A 7,010-nucleotide genomic window follows, 5' to 3' on the forward strand; every position below is an offset into this window, starting at 1 on the left:
TTGTATAATTCACCCCCCACCCCGTCGCCTTCTAGCCCGGCACCTGAGCCTCCCTCTCCGGCCCTCGCGGCCAAGGGCAGTTGGGCCGCCTGCACGCTCGATTAGCTACACGTGACATCGATATCACGTGGCCCCTGGACACGTGACATCGATATCGCGTGGCCCCTGGACACGTGACATCGATATCACGTGGCCCCTGGACACGTGACATCGATATCACGTGGCCCCTGGACACATGCATTTTTCGGGCTTCCCGTTTTCGCCGAACGGATGCATTCGGTGGCGCGCGCGCGGTGCTTGGCCACAGATGGAACCACCGATCGCCTCGCCGCCGATCACGTCAAGGATCGTAAACCATCATCACGCGGACTCTGGTCACCCTCGGAGCGGCGGCGTTTGGCTGACCATCGAACAACGACGGCGGTCACCGCATCGCACGCTTGCAGGTGCCCTCCTGCGGCCGTCTGGAACGCCCTTGCGATGTTCGGAAGCCGCTGGAGCTATGCACTTTTAAATGTAGTTTGAAAAGTCGTTCCTTCAGAACCGCTTTTTGCGATTAGTCCGCTGTCCTTCCCCCGCACCTCCGATTAGCGCGGTTGGCTACGTACGGCGCGAAAGACTTTAAGCGCGCGTACGTACGTAGCTGAAAGAACCCTGCATTGCATTGTGCGCGGTGAGGTCGACGCCCAGGGTATTTTACCTTTGTACTATTTTACAACGTCTGTCGCTGGTTGTTTTGTCACGTTGCCGGGCAATCTAGCCGACTATTTTCCTGCACGTTTTCTTTTATAACACCCGCAAACATTTTTTTTTTTAAACGATGAATTGTATCGCACCCGTTCATTGTGAGAGAACCTCGGTTTTGTACGATGCGCGTGACGGTGCTTGGTCGCAGCCATTTTTTTGCCATTCCGCTGGTGGATGAGTTGTGCGGTGGTGGTGGGCGGGAGGGGCCTACGTGAGCGTACTTTGTCGCGCCGTTCAGTGTGAGGCGGTAGAGGCGGTGGGAACGCGGCCGTGGTAAGCGTGGAAGTTGACGACTATAGAGTCGATTTTTTTTTTGTTTTGCCGCAGTGCCTCCTGCCACCCGCGGCGTTTGCTCCGCACCGGGGGGGGGGGGGGGGGGCAGGCAACGTAAAACAACAAGGGGAGACTTTTTTGTTCTTTCGAGTTCGGTAAACGGCGAGAATATTTCAAGGGCCGCCATGCACTTGGTTAATACGAGACGGTCCTTAATGAATGGCATCACGAAGCAGCCCTTGTTGACCCTCGTGCGTGTTTCAGAGCAGCAGGCTCTGCCGACCCCCGCCCAAGTTGAATGGTGAACTGGGCTCCCGCTGTAAACTGGACTTTCGAGAAGAGGCGTTTTTATTTTTTATTTTTACGAATTTCTAAAGGCGCCACCGCAGTCCCTCGAAGAGCCATCGCGTGCACGCCCCAGAGCCCGCGGGTTGGCCAACCCCTGCCCCATACCAAACGGAGTCCGTCCGACCTCATCGGATCTTGGAAGCTGGGCAGGATTGAGCTTTGATAGGGCTTGGCCGGGATGACCCGCCGCGCATCATATCCTGGCGGGTCTACGTAGGGAGAAGCGGAGGGGACAGGGCTATGCTCCCAGATCCACGCTTCCCGCCTTTACCAACCCGCACTGAACCAGTGTGTAGGGCAGAACGATTTGGGGTAAATATCTAATTGCGATTTTTCTGACAGATTGCGATTTGATTTGCGATTACGTCTTTAAAAGTCAAGCTTCAGTTCAATATTCACTGTGTAATAGATTTTAAACACGTGATGGAGCATTACCACGTGATTCCATCAAAATATGAACTGCTCTATGTATTCTAATGCAAGGGTGAGAACTTTTAAGATATGAATTGCTTCCAACATGTATTTATTCAAATGTTTTAATTGAAATAGAATAAGCTGAATACATAAAGTAATAATAAAAAGTAAAACAATTCAAATAAAGTAATAGGACTTTTCAAATCGAATAAAAATCGCAGCCTTCAAATCGATTAATCGGTCAGGCCTAACGGTGTGGTCGTGACATACGTTCGGATTATCCTCTGCGCCCTCATCCAGCAGGGTAATGATTGTAATAAAAAAATTACAATAACAGGTGTTTTTTATCTTTCGTGCAACTCTTTGTGGGTCTATGTGTATGAACTCTATGCGAGTTTGTGGGTCTCTGCGTGAGTCTGTGGGCTCTGAGAGTATGTGGGTCTCTGTTAGTATATGGGCTCTGAGAGTATGTGGGGTCTCTGTGTTAGTCTATGGGCTCTGAGAGTATGTGGGTCTCTGTGTTAGTCTATGGGCTCTGAGAGTATGTGGGTCTGTGTGTTAGTCTATGGGCTCTGTGAGAGTATGTGGGTCTCTGTGTGAGTCTATGGGCTCTGTGAGAGTATGTGGGTCTGTGTGTTAGTCTATGTGCTCTGTGAGAGTATGTGGGGTCTCTGTGGCAGTCTATGGGCTCTGTGAGAGTATGTGGGTCTCTGTGTGAGTCTGTGGGCTCTGTGAGAGTATGTGGGTCTCTGAGTCTGGGCTCTGTGAGAGTATGTGGGTCTCTGTGTGAGTCTGTGGGCTCTGTGAGAGTATGTGGGTCTCTGTGTGAGTCTGGGCTCTGTGAGAGTATGTGGGTCTCTGTGTTAGTCTATGGGCTCTGTGAGTATGTGGGTCTATGTGTGAGTCTATGAACTCTATGCGAGTTTGTGGGTCTCTGCGTGAGTCTTTGGGCTCTGTGAGAGTATGTGGGGTCTCTGTGTTAGTCTATGGGCTCTCTGAGAGTATGTGGGTCTGTGTGAGTCTATGGGCTCTTGAGAGTATGTGGGTCTCTGTGTGAGTCTATGGGCTCTGTGAGAGTATGTGGGTCTCTGTGTGAGTCTGGGCTCTGTGAGAGTATGTGGGTCTCTGTGTTAGTCTATGGGCTCTGTGAGTATGTGGGTCTCTGGTGAGTCTGTGGGCTCTGTGAGAGTATGTGGGTCTCTGTGTGAGTCTGGGCTCTGTGAGAGTATGTGGGTCTCTGTGTTAGCCTATGGGCTCTGTGAGTATGTGGGTCTATGTGTGAGTCTGAACTCTATGCGAGTTTGTGGGTCTCTGCGTGAGTCTTTGGGCTCTGTGAGAGTATGTGGGGTCTCTGTGTTAGTCTATGGGCTCTCTGAGAGTATGTGGGTCTGTGTGAGTCTATGGGCTCTTGAGAGTATGTGGGTCTCTGTGTGAGTCTATGGGCTCTGTGAGAGTATGTGGGGTCTATGTGTGAGTCTATGGGCTCTGAGAGTATGTGGGGTATCTGTGTTAGTCTATGGGCTCTGTGAGAGTATGTGGGGTCTCTGTGTGAGTCTATGGGCTCTGTGAGAGTATGTTGGGTCTCTGTGTGAGTCTATGGGCTCTGAGAGTATGTGGGGTCTCTGTGTTAGTCTATGGGCTCTGTGAGAGTATGTGGGTCTCTATGTGAGTCTATGGGCTCTGTGAGAGTATGTGGGGTCTCTGTGTGAGTCTATGGGCTCTGAGAGTATGTGGATCTCTGTGTTAGTCTATGGGCTCTGTGAGAGTATGTGGGTCTCTGTGTTAGTCTATGGGCTCTGAGAGTATGTGGGTCTATGTGTGAGTCTATGGGCTCTGTATGTGGATCTCTGTGTCAGTCTATGGGCTCTGTGAGAGTATATGTGTCTCTGGGTCTCAATGTGAGTGAGTCACTGTCTGAGGCTGCATATCAGTGAGCCACTGCGAAATCTAAGTGAGTCTAGGTATCCATGTGAGTATGACTGACGATGTAAGACTACACGGTAGCTTTGCCACTGTGAACTCTACGTGAGCCGATGAGTACGTCCGTGATATAACTACGTGAGGATTTAATCGGAGGTATTGCACATCCATCCGCAATCCCTTCCTGCTTGTCTAAACCAATACGGGGCATACATTCAGGCTGCTTGTAAGTGAGTGGCTGCTATTCGTCCAGTCAAAGCCGTACGCAAGAAGAAGAAGAAGCGCAAGATCCCACAGTCTCTGAGAAAGTCAAAAAATAATAAATGAAACAGCCAAGAAGACGCAGAGGATGCAGAGTCTCTGAGAAAGTCAAAAAATAAACAGCCAAGAAGAAGCAGAAGACGCACACTCTCTGAGAAGGTAAAAAAAAATGAAATAGCCAAGGAAACGCACAAGACGCAGAGTCTCTGAGAAAGTCAAAAATAAAAAAAATGAAACAACCAAGAAGAAGCAGAGGACGCAGAGTCTCTGAGAAAGTCAAGAAAAAATTAAACGGCCAAATCGGAACGTAACCTTACATCGAAGAGAAAGGATTTAAGATTAAATGTCCCCGCTAGAGTTTGGACCTCTTACCTAGCGGAACACGCAGTAACAATCGTTCTGTCTTCTTTGGTTCTTTCGGTAAAGTCACGTAGAATGAGAATAAAATAATACATTATCAATGTATTATTTATTATTATTTTATTATCATTCTACGTGACTTTACCGAAAGAACCAAAGAAGATGAATCCTTGCAGTCACGAAAGCTTTAAATCGAAACTTAATCGTTCTGTCCTTCGTCGCATTAAAATACGGGCAAAGGAACCGGAGTATGATGATGTGTGCGTGTGCTCCCCCACGGTATGGAAACTAAAAGCTAAAGGTGCAGCCCTGCAATTACTCGCACACGTGACTCCCGGCGAAATGGGCGTGCGCTCGATGTTGTTCGTGGGTCGACTGCTCCACGCCGGTCAGACGCGTTGGGAAGAAGTCTTGGTACTGCCCACGCTTTACCGCAACCAGCACGCGCGGCCTGCCCGTCGACTTAAATGTGTGGTTGTGCAGTAAGTCATTTATACAGATCGGTGGACACTGCCGCGCCTGGAGATAGAACCGGGCGACCTTGCCATTAAACAACGGCAGCATGGAGACAACGGTACAACATCGGGGGTTCGCTGCACTGCTCACAACATAGCTCCACAGGAGCCGATAGCAATCGGTCACGCACCACAACAAACAAACACAGCTTAACGCTACCGAAGATGTTTTTGTTACGTTACCAGGTAAGGCCCCGGCTAAGCTTAAATAGCTCTTTTGCAGAAGCGACCTGGCCACAAGTAATAGCTCAGCCAAGTGCCTTGTCACGGGGAAATGTATTATAGCAAACAAATATTCTAAACTGCGTGATGTTGAGTCGAAATGTGGAGGGAAAACACCGGAGGACCCAGAGAAAAATCCACGCGGCCACCACTGGGAGAGAGACACCGCAAACTCCAAATATACAGCAGCAGCAGCAGGCGTAAGGGCTCGGGATCGAACCCACGACCTCCTGCACACCAGGCGAGGTAGTTAACATCTCATAGCCACCGTGATGATGATGAGAGAGAGACGCGCAAACTCCAAATATACAGCAGCAGGCGTCAGGGTCGGGATCGAACCCACGACCTCCTGTACACCAGGCGAGGTAGTTAACATCTCCTAGCCCCTGCGGCGTCCAGACTGAGCCGTGCTTAGCTTCCGAGATGTCACGAGAGAGCTGCCTTTGGCGATTTGGATCCCAGGCGGAACAATGTTAGCGGATTAGCGAAATCCTGGGTTGGAGGGCACGGGACAGGTGGCGGTGCTGCTGTTGTGCGAGTCCCGACTGTGAGAAGCCACTCCATCGCCCCCCCACCCCCCATGTCTCTTCCTCACTTTCTCTCTCTCTCTCGCCCTCTCTTATTTTTTACCATCAGAGGAAACAAGAAGCTGCTCGCTGTAGTCGGCACTTTGCTTCGTTCATCATTTCGGTTTTTGTTTTTTGAATGCTTTGCTTCATGTAACCCCCCCCCCCCTTTTTAAAGGAAAGATTTAACAAAAGATTTCTCGCTCTGCTCTCCTTACCCCTACCCCCTCTCTCTCTACCCCCCTCTCTCTACCCCCTCTCTCTCTACCCCCTCTCTACCCCCTCTCTCTCTCTCTACCCCTCTCTCTCTCTAACCCCTCTCTCTCTACCCCCTCTCTCTCTACCCCCCCTCTCTCTGATACCCCCTCTCTCTACCCCCTCTCTCTCTACCCCCTCTCCTCTACCCCTCTCTCTACCCCCTCTCTCTCTCTACCCCCTCTCTCTCTCTCTCTATCCCCCTCTCTCTCTCTCTATCCCCTCTCTCTCTACCCCCTCTCTCTACCCCTCTCTCTCTACCCCTCTCTCTAACCCCTCTCTCTCTGCCCCCTCTCTCTCTCTCTCTATCCCCTCTCTCTCTACCCCCTCTCTCTCTACCCCCTCTCTCTCTACCCCCCTCTCTCTCTACCCTCTCTCTCTCTACCACCCTCTCCGCATCCCCTCTCTCTACCCCCTCTCTCTACCCCCTCTCTCTCTACCCCCTCTCTCTCTATCCCCTCTCTCTCTACCCCTCTCTCTCTACCCCCTCGCTCTACCCCCTCTCTCTACCCCCTCTCTCTACCCCCCTCTGTCTCTACCCCCTCACTCTTCCCCCTCTCTCTCTACCCCCTCTCTCTCTACGCCCTCTCTCTCTCTCTACCCCCTCTCTCTCTATCCCCTCTCTCTACCCCCTCTCTCTCTACCCGCTCTCTCTACCCCCTCTCTCTCTACCCCCTCTCTCTTTACCCCTCTCTCTCTACCCCCTCTCTCTCTATCCCCTCTCTCTCTCTTTCCCCTCTCTCTCTCTACCCCCTCTCTCTCTCTCTCTACCCCCTCTCTCTCTACCCCCTCTCTCTCTACCCCCTCTCTCTACCCCCTCTCTCACTCTACCCCCTCTCTCTCTCTCTACCCCCTCTCTCTACCCCCTCTCTCTCTACCCCCCCTCTCTCTACCCCCTCTCTCACTCTACCCTCTCTCTCTCTCTCTACCCCCTCTCTCTCTCTCTACCCCTCTCTCTCTACCCTCTCTCTCTCTCTACCCCCTCTCTCTCTACCCCCTCTCTCTCTCTCTACCCCCTCTCTCTCTACCCTCTCTCTCTCTCTACCCCCTCTCTCTCTACCCCCTCTCTCTCTCTACCCTCTCTCTCTACCCCCTCTCTCTCTACCCCCTCTCTCTCTACCCCCTCTCT

This window comes from Petromyzon marinus, chromosome 48, assembly GCF_048934315.1.
Source record: "Petromyzon marinus isolate PM22_M1 ecotype Great Lakes invasive population chromosome 48, UKy_Petmar_22M1.pri1.0, whole genome shotgun sequence".
Classification (NCBI taxonomy): domain Eukaryota; kingdom Metazoa; phylum Chordata; class Hyperoartia; order Petromyzontiformes; family Petromyzontidae; genus Petromyzon; species Petromyzon marinus.